Source organism: Salvelinus fontinalis, chromosome 2, assembly GCF_029448725.1.
Source record: "Salvelinus fontinalis isolate EN_2023a chromosome 2, ASM2944872v1, whole genome shotgun sequence".
NCBI lineage: Eukaryota > Metazoa > Chordata > Actinopteri > Salmoniformes > Salmonidae > Salvelinus > Salvelinus fontinalis.
The window spans coordinates 9,590,102-9,608,676 of record NC_074666.1 but is presented as its reverse complement, the minus strand read 5'-3'; the positions used below and the strand labels follow the sequence as shown (position 1 = coordinate 9,608,676).

The following is an 18,575-nucleotide window of genomic DNA, read 5'->3' as shown; positions in this document are numbered from 1 at the left end:
TGTTTGGATTGACAGAAGGATACATCTCTCCTCACGGAGGAAATCTTCTCTCAACGAAGTGATGCTCTCATCACACAGCATTCAGAAAGTTCTAGATCAACTGTTCTGTTGGACCCAGCCCAGCCAGACCCTGATGAGCCCATCTTCATCCTCTCCCTGACTGAAATCCCTTTCTTCCCCACGGAGGAGGAGTATGGCTGTACATCCCAGACCCTCTCCGAGCCCCTCTCTTTTCTACCGGTCGCAGACACATGCTCTCAACTGCAGCAGAGGTTAGTGCTTGTCTGTCAGTCATCACAAACCCGGTCCACTTAGTTTCCCCCCCAGATGCAATTTATCCAGTGGTGTAAAGTACTTAAAATACTTTAAAGTACTACTTAAGAAGTTTTTGGGGGGTATCTGTACTTTACTATTTATATTTATGACAACTTTTACTTTTACTTCACTACATTCGTAAAGAAAAGGATGTACTTTTTAATCCATACATTTTCTCTGACACCCAAAAGTACTTGTTACATTTTGAATGCTTAGCAGGACAGAAAAGGTCCAATTCACACACTTATCAAGAGAGCATCCCTGGTCATCCCTACTACCTCTGATCTGGCGGACACACAAAACACAAATGCTTTGTTTTTGAATGATGTTTGAGTGTTGGAGTGTGCCCCTGGCTATCCGTAGCTTTAAAAAAACATGAACAATTTTGCCATCTGGTTTGCTTAATATAAGGAATTTCAAATGATTCATACTTTTACTTTTTATACTTAAGTCCATTTTTGCAATTACATTTACTTTTGATACTAAAGTATATTTAAAGCCAAATACTTTTAGACTTTTACTCAAGTAGTATTTTACTGGGTGATTTTCACTTTTACTTGAGTCATTTCCTATTAAGGTATCTTTACTTTTACTCAAGTATGACAATTGAGTACTTTTTCCACCACCGAATTTATCTACCATATCATTGTACGTTCTCTCTCTCTCTCTCTCTCTCTCTCTCTCTCTCTCTCTCTCTCTCTCTCTCTCTCTCGCCATCTCTCTCTCTCTCTCTCTCTCTCTCTCGCCATCTCTCTCTCTCTCTCGCCATCTCTCTCTTTTGTGCTCTCGGTCTCTCGTCACCTGACATATGCCTCTCCTCTCCTTCAGCAGTGATATTGTTGGCCCTGGAGGTGGTTTGGAGGAAGGGTATGCTGGTATCCTCTGTAAAGCCCCTGAGCCCATGTCATTTGATGAGGTCGTCCCTCAACCCACATACACCAGTATCAAGGAAGTGGAGTCTGGCTCCACAGCATGCCCAGTAGATGTGTGTGCCTCAGCCAATCCCTCAGAAGACTCCATGGCTGATGCGGAGACTAGGGAGGACATAGATTCTCCTTTGAAGAGGAAAGTGCCAGAGAGAGCCAGGAGAGGTGGGCACAGAATACACAGTAGTTGTACATTCTATCTTCTATCAATCCATCCTTTTATCAATCTATCCATTCTACTATCCATCCATCCTTTTATCCAACCATCTATCCATCCATCCTTGTATCCATCCATTATTTTATCCTTCTATCCATCCATCCTACCTATCCATCCTATCCATCCTTCCATCCATCTATTCATCGTCCTTCCATCCATCTATTGTATTGTGTAATATGTTTTTCATATAGTTCTGTCTGTGTGACCTAGACAAACTGCAGATGAGACCTAACACAGCAGTAAGGAAACAGCCCAGTTGTTCGGTTCTAGCCAAGGAGGCTGTGTCAGCCTCCACCTCAGACCATACCACCATCCCAGAGACGGACCACCCCACAGCCTCTACCCCAGACCATACCACCACCACCATCCCAGAGACGGACCACCCCACAGCCTCCACCCCAGACCATACCACCATCCCAGAGACGGACCACCCCACAGCCTCCACCCCAGACCATACCACCACCACCCCAGAGACAGACCACCCCACAGCCTCCACCCCAAACCATACCACCACCACCACCCCAGAGACGGACCACCCCACAGCCTCCACCCCAGACCATACCACCACCACCCCAGAGACGGACCACCCCACAGCCTCCACCCCAGACCATACCACCACCACCACCACCCCAGAGACGGACCACCCCACAGCCCCCAGCCCCCCAGCCCAGCCAGGTCCCTCCGTCACAGGAACAGCATCAGGAGAGGTGGCGGCTGAGGAGCCAAAGCAGGGTTTTGTGGGCCGTTTAGACCTCGCAGAGACAGAGGAGGACACGCCCACTGGAGGGGACGAAATGAAGGACAGTAGGTCAGTGGCGGAGTCTCAGGCTGCCCATCAAATGACACCGCTGGCTACGAGTGGCCCCTTGAGCAGGTGAAGATTCTAATACCTGTCAATCTCTCAATCTGTCTCAGTTTGTACAATCTATTAGTTGTAAACTCCTCAATAAAATATGAAATCTCAAGTAGTTGAAAGGACCTCATGTTGAATTATAGTTGTTGTTGACAGGACACATTTGGATAATGTCTTCCATTGATTAGATTGATTGATTAGGAATAATTATTGATTTAAATCATTTAATATTCCTTCCCTCTATAGGCCTGGTAGGAGACCCAGAGGATTTCTTTCTTTCATGTCCAATAAGACCAGCACCACTGCAGCTGCCCCCTCTGCCCCTCCTCGAGGGCCCAGAGCAGCTCCTCAGAGGCCCCAGGTCAACACCACCCGGCCAGGGGGGAAACGGGCGGCGCCAGCCCCCTCCACCACCAGAACCATGCCTGCCCCCTCCACCAGAAACACCACCACCATTAGTTCCACCAGAACGGTCACTAAGCCAGACAGTTCCCCCAGGGTGACGTGGGAACAGCCCTCTGATGTCCAGGCCTTCCACTCAGACCCAGATCCCAGTACTTCCCAATGTACTACAGCTACCAAGGTAAAGAGATGGACAACATGTGGTGATATTTTACCTCTGTAAAATTGCACTGAACACAAAAACATTGATCTACCATTGTGGGAACAATCTTGTACGATCAGACACAGAATTATTATTGTGCTTCTGTCCTACTCTCTCTCCCGCTCTCTCTTTCTCTCTGTCCCTCCCCATCTCTGTCTCCACTAGCCTTCTCAGGTGCCAGCCACCCAGCCCAGTATGTCTCCCTGTGTAGACAGCTGTTCAGCAGGCGAGGAACCCCTCAACGTGTCCCAGTACTTCTTCACTGAGGTTGAGGAAAGTGAGGGATGAGAGGGGGAGAAATGAGGAGTAAGTGAAAGGAAAACAGGAAGGCATTCTCGGTTTGAATCAAACTGGAAAACAAAATGTTAAGAAATCCTTGAAAGATTGTGCTTGAGAAAAATCAGGGTTCTTTGCACGTATGTTTGTGTAGGTAGTTTACAGTTGGCTCATTCATCCCCCTCCTCTCCCCTGTAACTATTCCCCAGGTCATTGCTGCAAATGAGAACGTGTTCTCAGTCAACTTACCTGGTAAAATAACGGTAAAATAAAAAAATAAAAATAGGTAGCAGTAAAATGACGTCTCTGCTTGTGGTTATGCTGTTTCATGCTTGCAGTGAATAGATTTGGCCACAAGATGGCAACAGGGAAAACAAACAAGTGAAAATGTATCTTCAAATCATAAATGTTTTGTCCAAACTGGCACCTAGAAGCTTTGCCAATGTCCCATATTGGATGATTACATTTTGGGCTCTTTCACCCCAATCATATCTTCTAGCCTTTTGGGTAATCTATATATTCTAAAATATATTTATTTGGTTATATTTTTTCAAACTAAGCTAGACATTCATGGTCATTTTTCTCCATCTGCATACAAGCAGAATACTTGAAATCAGTGTTAACTCACTCTTCTACATCGGAGAGTTTGGCAGTTTACTCAGGGACTTTCACATTCAGATTTGTGTTTTTATTTGAAGCATTGTTTACGTTTAAATCGGAAACCATTGTCTTAAAATGAGCATTGTATATATGTTTATTTTAATGTAGATCAGATATACTGGAAGGGGTGTATTCCCTGAACATTTATAGTTTTTCTTTCTTGAACAAGACCCAGCTTGAGGGACACCACAGCGATATCAACACTTGTTTCTTTATTTCATGCTACCTGAAGATACAGGAAATATATTTTCAAATGGCTCTGTACAGAAACCTCTCATTTAATACATGTACAAGTGACAAACTCACAGAAACCGTGCACAGATCATGAGTCCAATTTCAAGGATTTATTATGTTCTGCAGCCACTGTTCAAACTAACGTAGCTGTTATGTAGCTCATGTGAATACAATTTTATACGTTAATGTCTCCTTTAGTGTTATGTCTTGCTACATTATAGAAAACTGAGTATAGAAAAGTAAAAGAAATGTATAAGAATGGTCAGAGGGTACTTGAAACTGGACTAGTGTAGAACAGTCCTGCTGCACACTAAACACTGCTTCTTGCAGACCACCTATGCAGAACCTTATGTTCACATAAGAAATATGTTATGAAGTTTTTCCCAAAACATTGTGCTGTTATTTTGGAGAAGATAGCATGGATATCATCTTAGTTAGTCTCAACCGAAATTAAGAGGACACATGATCTCAAAAGCCTTAAAAGTGCAATGAAAACTTCAGCATTCGAGTGTAGTCTTTTTTTGTTGTTGCTGTGTGTGTGTGGGGGGGGGATGGGGGAGGAATGTGCAGATGTTTAATTTCCAAGCAGCATAGAGAGGCAGTGAGATCGAAGAGACGAGGCTGCATGTTACTAGGTGACCTCACTACATAAATATTCTACCCTCACAGTCAGCCCTTGTGCAGTGCCACTCTTCTTTTGGTCCATGTTGAATAGATGTAAAGGAATTCAGTTTTATAGAACCTATGCTTTTAAATTAATCAGGGCTTTTCTAACAGTTTCTGTTCTGCCTTAAAGATGTGAAATAATCACTGCATGGGAGGTATTACATGCCAGTCAATGTTTTAAGCCAGTATGAACTCATCATTAGTAATGTCTGTCTCTGATTATTAACATGCAATGGTAGATTATCATAAACGTTTTTGACGATAACTCCGAACCACTAATTGTGGCGATAAACTGGATACTGTCATCTGTAATCAGGAACCAATTAAGTCAAAATATAGGGAATAATTGAAGTGCATTATCCTCCAGGGAAGAAGTGGTAGAGCTTCCGTTGGTAGTGGACGTTCAAGGGAATCCACATCCAGGCTCCAGTCTGGGTGAATTACACAGGTGTATTTGATTTGTACTCGTGGGTCCTGCATAGCATAGGGCGGTGCACAGTTGGACCAGCGTTGTTAGGGTTTGGCCGAGATAGGCCGCCATTGTAAATAAGAATTTATTCTTAACTGACTTGCCTAGTTAAAAAAATATATATATAAAATAAATACCATGTGCACGGTCACGATTTTGGTATGTATACTTCCGTTATTCACTACAAGAAACAGACAATGGAATCTACTGGTGCTTCCCAATAATAGTGCAGTGTGCCCTCATTCACTATTTACCACAAATCTAAAATTATTGGATTGGTGGAAGCATGACATGGACTTGTGGGAGTTCCCACTATATATCAGTAATTTCCTTTAAAATCAGTGAAGGGAACATCGTTTCGGAAGAAGGATAGATCATTGGGACATATCCTACATTTACATATCTGTGGTTTTAATACAGCCTCCTACTAGTAGGGTTTCAGTTGTAGGCCTATCTACACCGCCACCACCATTTTTTACCATGTCGTACACTGTGAACTAAATCGAGTGCCTCTAATTTTCGAATTCGATTATGCTGAGCCGCGGGGTATTGGTCTATGGCCCGTGACGTGACCGAGCAAAAGCGGTGAGGGAGGAGCGACATTATCAAATGGAACAGTAATCTGCGCCGCTCTATCATGTTGTCAACATGGTACATCGTCCAGAAACATACAATACCTATTTTCCATAGAATTTATGTTTGGATTTTTAAAATAGTTTTCATTGGGAAGGCACTTTTGCATGTGAAAACACCGAATCCTGCTCATTACTACACGTGCTTAGTTACGTCACGTTTGTTTTGAGCCGATTTCTCCGTCGGACAGAGTGGGGCACCAAGTTCACGCCCTGGAAGCAACCCGGTTTCGAACTCAATGGAGTCAACTTTCAGCCGGTGCAAAACACGCTTGCAATAGCGCCCGGGCAAGATGAATCGAATCCCCTCAATGTTTAGCGGTTGGCTCCACCGGCCTTCGCTCTGATTGGAGAAGCTGTCTCTCCCAGACAGAGGGGGACCTTGAGTTACCGCAGACTGCCGAGTAAGCACCGAGCAGTCTGACTGTACACTACTGCAGATGTAATGGGGGGCCTGGCCCCGAGCCAACAGCTAGCTAGTTAGTTAAAGACGGTGGCAGTTGGGTCAACGCAGCCGTGTATGGGGTTCTGTCCCCGCAAGGCTGCTTGCCGTTTTTACTAGCTACACATATTCAACATTGGGCCAGTAAAATTGAAACTTCATCAGCGCCAGCTAGCCTCCCCACCGCTAGCTGGCTAGCGAACTAATGGAAATTACTTTAGTATAATGGGGCTTCAATCTGTAAGTACATTTAATTACAATGAGCTGTTCGATGTTACTTATCGAATTTGGTTAGCTGGCTAGCCAATAGCAACATAATTGTGTGTTAGCAGACGTATGTTTTATTTTTGCCGGTCTAGCTACGTTAGCTAGCTATGTGGGTTAGCTAGCCAGCTATGTGGGTTAGCTAGCTAGCTCACTAACTAGCGAGCTGCCAAACTGGCATGGCATTTTGGTGTTGCACTGTCATACAGCGCGAGCCAACCCTAGCTAGCAGCTTCAGGCGTAGACTGAATGCAAACCCCTTTCTTTGTCTGAGAGGCTAGCACGACGGCAAATACAATTTGCTTGACGTAAACGCTGGCTTATTGCTTGCAGACCAGCAAATTTATGCAGCAGCATTGGTATTTTAATTTAGTAGCTAGCTATATTTGTAATATTATATTACTTGACACATTACGATATTAACTGTAACAATCACAATGTAGTGAGGTGCATTGCTGTTGAATGATACATTTGTGAAGTACCGGCAGGTGCTCATTCAGGGATTGTGTGAATCTGTATTTAGACGGTGGCAGTTGGGTCAACGCAGCCGTGTATGGGGTTCTCTCCCCGCAAGGCTGCTTGCTCTTTTTACGAGCTACATCTTTTTTTAGTCAAAAAGATGAAGTCGTTTTTTTTATCTGCCTTCTGCACACATGTATTTGATAATACGCTCTTACTGCATGGCGCATTATCGCGCATTGAGATGCCGTTTATTTAATGTATACTGACTGTCACTGAGTGCTTGATGCTTCTTCAATTATGTCTGTAGTGCATTTATAATAAAACATTTGTGGATATTTTTTTATCTCGCAGTCCCACACTTGCCCTGATGCCAGACTGACTATGCAGTAGAAATGCGGCTCTTGCAGATAATCAAGGTAAAATTTGATGTTGCCCTGTTAAAATTCACAGATCTCAACCTAACCATAGATAGGATAATTAAAATCAACATATTGTCACATGTAGCTCAAGGCTATTGCTTTGACGTGTTACTATATTGTTTTATCATAATTTGCTCTATGTATTGTCTGTGTATTAAAGATTATAGGGGAACAGTATTGCTATTGGCAATATAATCTGCATTTTAAACAATCCATGGCAGGTATGATCCATGGCAAGTATCATATCCTAATCTAACCAATGGTGGAAGGAACCTACAACCAAATCAGAACATCACACTAAACCATCACCAATCAGATGCTGTAATGATACAAGCGTGCCTTCCCTTGTCCAATCAGAGTGATATACCGGTATTTATGACCCAATCACAGCTTTAGCTGGTACAGTATCATCACTACTGCTCAGCATTGAGCAGGCCTCTGACCAGTTATATAAGTCCATGGCTCCGACGCAGCAGCACTGTCTATGCTAGCTCAAGGCTGCCTGTGGGTTCAGTGAGTTCGAGACAGCCTCAATGCAGTGGACTGCCGCTGGGGGAAAAATGTGACCTCATTTGACTGGTGTTGCCTGGAGGCGCTCCAAGCTGTAGTCTGGGAAGTGGAAAGGACAGTCTATGTTTTAAACAGGTGGCCTTCCCTACTGCCTCTAGTTTACTGTACTGTAAATATAACTGCCTCTACTTTACTGTACTGTAAATATAACATGTGCATTTAAACTACTAAGTCATGTAAACTACTAAGTTGTGGTAAGAAGGAAGGAAGGAGTTAGGAGGGCAGATTCTCTCCAGGAGTATTGAGTTCAAGTTATGTGAAAATTCAAGGAAGGGCTTTTAGGAAGGGCTGTTTTTACATTACATTTTTCTCCGTCCTAGAAAATTATTTTCCAATGTTTGTGTGTCGTCCTGCCTTCTAGTTCAATATTGCAAGAGCTGAGTTGAACTGTTTGGTCATAAAGATCCCCTTGAGTCTGTTTTGAGCATTTGGATTCAGAACATGGATTGCCCAGGAGTAGGCCTAACAGTTATAGTCTACTTTATAATATGATGCTAGCTTAAGCAACAGTAAATGTTTACTCAGATCCCTTATTGTCTTTTCTGTTTTGTGTTGGCTTGTCTCGTTTTGAGTTCTAGGGTAATGAATTGCAGCTAGGGATCACTTACTCACTGTTGTTCATGAATCAAACAGTTATTTCATGCTTGTCTCTCTTGGTCTTAGGTACCAGTTTAACCCTCAGACTGAAATTAACAGGCTATGATGGCTCCCCTGAGGTAAGAACAGCCAAGTCCATTAATGAATGACAGTGCAGTGCTACTGTATTATTTAATGGACTGTAAAGGTGTCATTATCTCGCTCTAACAGCTGATACACATCCTGAGAAACCTGCTCTAGCCTGGGCTAAATTGTGGTTAAAAAGGTTTCCTAGTATTATGTTGTCAGACCCTAAATCTGCATATAGCTGAATTTACAGAGGCTTCTTCCGTATGATGTAATTGGAAAGTCTTTTGGCGAGTCTCAACCTAGAGTATCCACACAAGCAGTCGTTGTTGATTATATGTCAAAAATTTTGAATTTACTTTTTCCTTTTTTTCACAGAAAAGACTGCAGGTCACTGTCGGTCGGACCAAAGGGGAGCAGCAACAAAACAACTCACCAGTCCTTCCCTTCGCTCCTTCCTGGGAAAAACAAACACTGTCATCATAAAGAACAAATGAGAGAAAAAAAATATGTATTTTAATTTCTGATTTTTGTAATCATGTCTAACCTTTTTTGGGGGGAAGGGAAAGGGGTCGGGTGGGGGGGTGTAGATGACATCATGATGACTCTGAAGTTTCATAACTTCTCTGTCTATTTTTGTGATTTATTAACACATTAGATAGATGTACAGTAACTTGTTAGGGACTCTAAGCCTTGATGATATGTTTGTTTTCAGGAAGGAGAGGAAAAGCCGAATGACACAAAGCAATGTAATAACACAGTCTCCAACAGCAGTGACCTAGCCTGATCCCAGGTCTGTTTGTGCTGTCTTCCATGGCTTTGGTGACTGCACAAACAGATCTGGGACCAGGCTAGCAGAGACCCACGTCTACGTTTACGAATTCTACAGGTGGCCCCTTGTGGGCTGAGTACAGTAACTGACAGGCAGCAGCATGTCATCCACTCTGCCACAGAACAAAACACAGTTCAAACAGCAGCATTATCCTTCTATTTATGTTTTAACACTCACTCAGTGCTCTCTGCATTGTTCACACGCTCAACTGCAGTATGTGATCGCTCCTTAACACAGTATTAAGCTAGGCCTAGACCTGTATCATTATCTCTACAAAACACACTCTTCAACGTCTTTTGAAGGGAGTGGTTGCACCTCGAAGCGTAACCATTCAAACGTTGGGTTCACGATTTTACTTTTTAACAGTCCTAATTGCTCTGCTCTTCAGGTGATCCACACCCTTCAGCTCTCAAATTCTTCTCTCATTCTCAAAACTCTTAATATTTACACACTCTACAGTATTTACTGAGGCTAAGAGTCCCCCCTTTTTCCATGTTAGCTAGTAAATGCTTGGTAGTGTGTTTTTGTATTTGAAACGTTTATGGTTTTAAGTAGGTTTGCTTTTTTAAAGTTTTAGATTGTTTGTTGCTAGTATAAAACCATGTGTAGACAGTTAATGTACGCTGTGATGTAGCCTATAGAAGTAGCTATAGTAGAAATGCATTGTTCCCTTGTGGTAAGTGAGTGAGATGCTGCCACGGAACTGAGACACTGATGATTGGTGCTATTTTGGACTTTAATCTGCTCCTTGGAAAGGTAGCCGAGATGGGTTTTCTTGTTTTACTTTCACATTCTGAGTAAAGAAGGTGTTGGTTCTTTGTTGTCATGGTTGTTGTAACTTGGTCTGGATTGGCTTAGTTTTTCACTGTTTTCTGTGTGGCTTTCTCATTGGATTTAAGATTTGAGGACATATAAACTTTTATCATGGTCAATGTTTTACTGAAGGAAAAGAGGATTCATGTGAGAAGATTTGAGGATACACCATGTTGATGGGAGCAATCACAAAACTGCAATTGTTAAAAACACTAGTTACCCTTTAATACTGACATGTGCATTCAAAGGTATACAATGTATCTAGTAGTACCCAGCACTGGTCACTTTTAGAAAATGTTAAGCTTTTTTGAGTTGGTGTGTTTTGATTGACAGACAATCTCGAAACCAAGAGTGCAGTTCCGCCCCTAGCATGTTTGTGTGTAACGGAGATCTCCTAAGAGATTTTGCACACATACGAGTGAGTTATGAATTTGTCACATGGAAACGTATAGAAGAAGCCACAGCATAACGCAATGTTAATGTCTGATATCTGCTTCAAGTTGATTAGAATAAGTAAACAGTAAAATGAAGGTTATTTTTTTTGAAAAGTCATGCTTTTCAAAAATGGCACTTGAGAGAACTTGATAGAGTTAAACGCTAAAAGGAATGAACACACTCAATGTGTTTTAAGGCCCAGCCTGTTTGGGTTCGGGTTCAGGGTTTCAACTTTTCCTCATCTCCTTCACCAGCTAGATATGACTCAATCCTATAGACAGTCATGTGTGACTTAATGTTAACGTGAGACTGGAATCACATGATGCATATAATCTTGTTTAAAAAAAATTTAATACAATTTTCCAAATGGTGCACATGTAGCATAAAGTTAGAATAGAACAATCTTTTTAATTTATGTATTTTCTGAATGATTTTGTAAATTGATGTTGATGAGAAGCTTACTTTGTTATAAAACAGACAAACTAAAACCAAAAAGCTTTTTATTGTTTTTAGCTATAGATTTAAAACATCAAAGTATTGTCAGTATTTGCAGTTTTGTCTTTGCTTCCCTGTTAATTTATTTTGTTAAAGATTCTAATATTAATATGATAATAACCAACTTGAAAGCCCATGTTATTATTCTTTTGTCTTCCATTCTCCCTCGATTCTGGGAACCTTTTTGTACCAGCATGTTCTAGTGTTATTGATCGCTTGCTCTCTTCCTCATTGAGTTGATTTGTTACACATTTTTCCTCTTGCAGTTCTTTCCTTTCAGACTAGTTAATATGAAAGCTATTTTGTACATAGCAAAGTGAATAGCATATGCAGGATGTGCTGTAGTGTGTTGAGTCAGGTATTCAGTAATTACCACTGTATATGGTTGGAGAAAAAAACACGATATGCCAGCTTTGCAAAATTATTACAACGATGCACTTAACTTACAGTATCCCATGTACTTTTTTTTTTGGCAATTTTAAAAGTAGTGCAATAAATATGCAAGCTTGTAAATTTGTGTTTTTATTTGAATCTGTTGATGTTGCTGGAGTTTTTCCAGTGTTGTAGGAAACTTGTGCAATTGTGCTTTGTTTGAGAAATTGATCCTGCCGCGGTGTTGCAAAAAGTTAAGGCATTTTCAAGCAGTAGTTTATAGCCATCAGCAGACAGTTCTCGGCAATAGTTCTGACAACAGAAAACAGTTCAGAGCAGATCCTAACTGTGATTGTATAAACCTGTGGCGTCGAAGAGGATATTACTTACAACATAGTTGGATGAATCTTTCCCACCCCAAACCACTTTTCTACTGACACAGGCAAACTAGGCTTTAGGACACATTTTAAGTGCAAAAACTGTTATCAGAGCAAACTCACCCAGAGATGATTGCTTTTCAGGGATGAATCAAGATACATTGGAGAATTGTGCATTGACATGATGGCAAAACGGTAATACACTCCCACACAAGGACATCAAATCCCTCTTTCATTCAATAGCGAGGTCAGTTTTACACATAGAAAGGCCTTATTAGCAGTTCTGTTAGATTCTGGGAAAGTTTTGGAGCATCACATGGAAAATGCTCTCAAGAGGAAATGGAATCGAGCTAACGCCTGGCAAACAATTTCATACCCAAACTGCAGGGATGTGATCTTAGGACTAGCTAGATTTTGGGAAACTTCCTACAATAGCTCTTCTCATTGTGTGTGTGTGTGCGAATGAGCGTGCACATGTGTCTGTGACTGGTGTGTACATTTAGTGGGCGTAGATGCTCTTTTCCACTGCAGGTTTTGGGCTGTTGTGGGAAAGTTGGGTTCATGCATGTAAAGTTTGGTTCATGCATGCAAAGCCCATTATTCCCTGACATCTGGGTACAGGCAGGAGGGTCTGGTCAGATAGAGCAGAGCCACTGCTGAGTCCTCCCTCCTTTCCTCCCTCGTTCCCTGATGCTGTCTGTCTCTGTTTCTGTGACCAGCTCATTCTAATCTCATCAGCAGCTCCAGCTTTCAAACGCCTCTTTCTCTCTCCCTTCCTCCGGACCCCTCTCTCTTTTCCAAAACAATACCAAGGATTCCAAGTCGGAAAATGTTTTATTGTCTGCGCTGCAGAAAGAAAGAAAAAAAACACAGACACATAGGAAAGTTTGCATTCAATTTATCATCAGACAGTTGTGTTATAACGTTCAATTTATAGATGTGTGTTTGACCTCTTCTTAGTAATTACTGTGTCAGGGTGGTGCCTTCCAAGACAGACTTTAAATCATACTCTGGCCGTGAAGGCTAAAGCACTGTGTTGTATACTTCAAGGCACTGTGTACTGCAGCATGGTAAGTTATGGTCCACTGGGAGTCTGGGACCAGCTCTTAAATAGAATAATTTTATCAGCCGGCTACCCCTGAGACCCAGGACATTTTAGCTTTCCTAAGGAAAACATTCATTCCAGACACGCGCTCACGCACACACAAATGCTGCAGTTTTTCGATTTTTGATGTTATTATTGATGTTATTTTAGTGCACATTGTATAAGGGTCATCAGCAATTCAGGTACTGCATTTGAACAATGTGATTCCAGTTATGCTCCCTTAGACTTTGATGCTGTACACACACACACACACTTATGACATCCATTTCCTAACTTACCGTATACCATCAATGATACATGAGCTTTCAGCTTTTTCAGGCTTCTGCAGTGCATGAGTGTCTGTGGCAACACATGATCTTAATCACTTACTGTTATTTTAGAGTGAGAGGACAGGATCAGGCAATACCTCAGGTGCCGTCTGTAGAGTCTACATGAAACCAAAGGTGATTTCTCTCCTTAAACCCAACTACATGGCCTCCCAAGTGTGTCACTACAGACCCAGGTTCGATCCCAGGCTGTGTCGCAGCCGGCCACGCCCGGGAGACCCATGAGGCGTCCGAACCAACTACAAACTAATGAGACCCTACTGTGGAAAGGGGATATTCTCACAATCATGATGATGTTCTCTATCCTGTCCTACGACCCCCCCTCCCCCCCTTAACCTGGTATCTTATGATTTATTTTTTTACTGTCTTTTTTGTAACTTACAGTATGAATGTGTTATTTTTTTATTTTTTTTTATTTAACCTTTATTTAACCAGGTAGGCAAATTGAGAACACGTTCTCATTTACAATTGCGACCTGGCCAAGATAAAGCAAAGCAGTTCGACACATACAACACATAGTTACACATGGAGTAAAACAAACATATAGTCAATGATACAGTGAAAGAAAATAATAAAAATAAGTCTCTATACAATGTGAGCAAGTGAGGTGAGATAAGGGAGGTGAAGGCAAACAAATATATGTATAAATAAATAAAAATATAAAAAGGCCATGGTGGCGAAGTAAATACAACACAGCAAGTAAAATAAAAACTAAAAACACTGGAATGGTTGGTTTGCAGTGGAAGAAAGCGCAAAGTAGAGACAGAAATAATGGGGTGCAAAGGAGCAAAATAAATAAATAAATACAGTAGGTAAAGAGGTAGTTGTTTGGGCTAAATTATAGATGGGCTATGTACAGGTGCAGTAATCTATGAGCTGCTCTGACAGCTGGTGCTTAAAGCTAGTGAGGGAGATAAGTGTTTCCAGTTTCAGAGATTTTTGTAGTTCGTTCCAGTCATTGGCAGCCGAGAACTGGAAGGAGAGGCGGCCAAAGGAAGAATTGGTTTTGGGGGTGACCAGAGAGATAAACCTGCTGGAGCGCGTGCTACAGGTAGGTGTTGCTATGGTGACCAGCGAGCTGAGATAAGGGGGGACTTTACCTAGCAGGGTCTTGTAGATGACCTGGAACCAGTGGGTTTGGCGACGAGTATGAAGCGAGGGCCAGCCAACGAGAGTGTACAGGTCGCAGTGGTGGGTAGTATATGGGGCTTTGGTGACAAAACGGATGGCACTGTGATAGACTGCATCCAATTTATTGAGTAGGGTTTTGGAGGCTATTTTGTAAATGACATCACCGAAGTCGAGGATTGGTAGGATGGTCAGTTTTACAAGGGTATGTTTGGCAGCATGAGTGAAGGATGCTTTGTTGCGGAATAGGAAGCCAATTCTAGATTTAACTTTGGATTGGAGGTGTTTGATGTGAGTCTGGAAGGAGAGTTTACAGTCTAACCAGACACCTAGGTATTTGTAGTTGTCCACATATTCTAAGTCAGAGCCGTCCAGAGTAGTGATGTTGGACAGGCGGGCAGGTGCAGGCAGCGATCGGTTGAAGAGCATGCATTTAGTTTTACTTGTATTTAAGAGCAGTTGGAGGCCACGGAAGGAGAGTTGTATGGCATTGAAGCTCGCCTGGAGGGTTGTTAACACAGTGTCAAAAGAAGGGCCAGAAGTATACAGAATAGTGTCGTCTGCGTAGAGGTGGATCAGAGAATCACCAGCAGCAAGAGCGACATCATTGATGTATACAGAGAAGACAGTCGGTCCAAGAATTGAACCCTGTGGCACCCCCATGGAGACTGCCAGAGGCCCGGACAACAGACCCTCCGATTTGACACACTGAACTCGATCAGAGAAGTAGTTGGTGAACCAGGCGAGGCAATCATTAGAGAAACCAAGGCTGTCGAGTCTGCCGATGAGGATGTGGTGATTGACAGAGTCAAAAGCCTTGGCCAGGTCAATGAATACGGCTGCACAGTATTGTTTCCTATCGATGGCGGTTAAGATATCGTTTATGACCTTGAGCGTGGCTGAGGTGCACCCATGACCAGCTCTGAAACCAGATTGCATAGCGGAGAAGGTATGGTGGGATTCGAAATGGTCGGTAATCTGTTTGTTTACTTGGCTTTCGAAGACCTTAGAAAGGCAGGGTAGGATAGATATAGGTCTGTAGCTGTTAGGGTCAAGAGTGTCCCCCCCTTTGAAGAGGGGGATAACCGCAGCTGCTTTCCAATCTTTGGGAATCTCAGACGACACGAAAGAGAGGTTGAAAAGGCTAGTAATAGGGGTGGCAACAATTTCAGCAGATAGTTTTAGAAAGAAAGGGTCCAGATTATCTAGCCCGGCTGATTTGTAAGGGTCCAGATTTTGCAGCTCTTTTAGAACATCAGCTGACTGTATTTGGGAGAAAGAGAAATGGGGAAGGCTTGGGCGAGTAGCAGAGGGGAGGGCAGTGCTGTTGTCCGGGGTAGGGGTAGCCAGGTGGAAAGCATGGCCAGCCGTAGAAAAATGCTTATTGAAATTCTCAATTATAGTGGATTTGTCGGAGGTGACAGTGTTTCCTATCTTCAGAGCAGTTGGAAGCTGGGAGGAGGTGTTCTTATTCTCCATGGACTTTACAGTGTCCCAGAACTTTTTTGAATTTGTGTTGCAGGAAGCAAATTTCTGCTTGAAAAAGCTAGCCTTGGCTTTTCTAACTGCCTGTGTATACTGGTTTCTAGCTTCCCTGAAAAGTTGCATATCACGGGGGCTGTTCGATGCTAATGCAGAACGCCATAGGATGTTTTTCTGTTGGTTAAGGGCAGTCAGGTCAGGAGAGAACCAAGGGCTATATCTGTTCCTGGTTCTAAATTTCTTGAATGGGGCATGCTTATTCAAGATGGTGAGGAAGGCATTTAAAAAAAATGTCCAGGCATCCTCTACTGACGGGATGAGATCAATATCCTTCCAGGATACCTCGGCCAGGTCGATTAGAAAGGCCTGCTCGCTGAAGTGTTTCAGGGAGCGTTTGACAGTGATGAGTGGAGGTCGTTTGACCGCTGACCCATTACGGATGCAGGCAATGAGGCAGTGATCGCTGAGATCTTGGTTGAAAACAGCAGAGGTGTATTTGGAGGGCAAGTTTGTTAGGATGATATCTATGAGGGTACCCGTGTTTACGGAATTGGGGTGGTACCTGGTAGGTTCATTGATAATTTGTGTGAGATTGAGGGCATCAAGCTTAGATTGTAGGGTGGCTGGGGTGTTAAGCATGTTAAAATTTAGGTCGCCTAGCAGCACGAGCTCTGAAGATAGATGGGGGGCAATCAGTTCACATATAGTGTCCAGAGCACAGCTGGGGTCAGAGGGTGGTCTATAGCAGGTGGCAACGGTGAGAGACTTGTTTTTAGAGAGGTGGATTTTTAAAAGTAGAAGTTCAAATTGTTTGGGAACAGACCTGGATAGTAAAACAGAACTCTGCAGGCAATCTTTGCAATAGATTGCAACACCGCCCCCTTTGGCTGTTCTATCTTGTCTGAAAATCTTGTAGTTGGGGATGGAAATGTCAGAATTTTTGGTGGTCTTTCTAAGCCAGGATTCAGACACGGCTAAAACATCCGGGTTGGCAGAGTGTGCTAAAGCAGTGAACAAAACAAACTTAGGGAGGAGGCTTCTAATGTTAACATGCATGAAGCCAAGGCTATTACGGTTACAGAAGTCATCAAAAGAGAGCGCCTGGGGAATAGGAGTGGAGCTAGGTACTGCAGGGCCTGGATTCACCTCTACATCACCAGAGGAACAGAGGAGGAGTAAGATAAGGGTACGGCTAAAAGCTATGAGAATTGGTCGTCTAGAACTTCTAGAGCAGAGAGTAAAAGGAAGTTTCTGGGGGCGATAAAATAGCTTAAAGGAATAATGTACAGACAAAGGTATGGTAGGATGTGAATACAGTGGAGGTAAACCTAGGTATTGAGTGATGATGAGAGAGATATTGTCTATAGAAACATCATTGAAACCAGGTGATGTCATCGCATATGTGGGTGGTGGAACTGTGAGGTTGGATATGGTATAGTGAGCATGGCTAGAGACTCTACAGTGAAATAAGCCAATAAACACTAACCAGAACAGCAATGGACAAGGCATATTTACATTAAGGAGAGGCATGCTTAATCGAGTGATCAATAAGGGTCCAGTGAGTAGAGGTTGGTTGGGGTCACGGCGATCCAGACAGCTGGCCGGGTAGATGGCTATCGGTAGCAAGATAGCACAGTATGGAAGTCTATTTGTAGATACCTCGTGCGTTTCCGTCGGTAGGTTAGTGGGGTTCCGTGTGGTAGAGGGGATCAATCCAAATTGGCAAAATAGATATAGTGACCCAAGAAAAAAATAAATAAAAATAAATAATAATAATAATTGTCCGATATACTTATTCAGATAGCAGCCGATAAGACAGCTAACGGTTAGCGGGCCCCAGATGAGCGATTCAGGTAACGTCGGGACGGAGGTGCCAGTTGGATAACTCCCTCGGGCAGATAACGTCGGCAGTCAGTCGTGAAGGCCCGGTGGGGCTCCGTATCTGCAGCAACAACAAAACAAAAACAAAAAAAACGGGTCCGGATAGGTGACTGTAGCCCAGGAATGGCTGATGGAACTCCTCAGCTGGCCAGCTCCGGAATGATTTGAGTTTGCTCCGGGATCGACGTAAGCCAATAGTCACACGGTTTGCAGCTAGCTAGCTGCAAATGTCCAGAGCCTGCGGCTGAAATCCGGGGAAACTGAGAGAAAAAAAAGTCCCGGAATGCTCCGGTCCGAGTCGCGTTGCACAAAAGTGCCGGTAGATTATCGAGCTAAAGGAATAGCTGATGACCCCAAAACGTGGGCAGCTGAAACACCAACGCTAGCCAGCAGACCGGCTAATTTCTGGGCAGCTACAGATTAGCTTCTGGCTAGCTATCGGATAGCTTCTGGTTAGCTTTCTGGCTAGCTTCTGAATTAGCCCCTGGCTAGCTTCCACGGTGGATTTTCAGATTTGAGGTAAATAATACTTTTTTGTAATTGGTGAAGCGGGTTGCAGGAAAGCTTTTGCAGGAAAGCTTTTGTAGTTGAGTTCTTGGATAATAAAATATATAAAAGATATGCGAAGAAAGGTGTAAATATATATATATACAGGAC

At 42.9% G+C, this 18,575-nt stretch overlaps 1 long non-coding RNA gene across 1 annotated transcript; it reads left to right on the top strand.

The window, feature by feature from the left end:
* Positions 1 to 6,208: 6,208 nt before the first annotated feature.
* LOC129811459 (uncharacterized) lies at positions 6,209 to 11,760 on the top strand. The gene is made up of 4 exons (XR_008752886.1): positions 6,209 to 6,534; positions 7,372 to 7,436; positions 8,673 to 8,725; positions 9,051 to 11,760. It is a non-coding gene; the product is annotated as an uncharacterized LOC129811459 (long non-coding RNA).
* Positions 11,761 to 18,575: the final 6,815 nt, after the last annotated feature.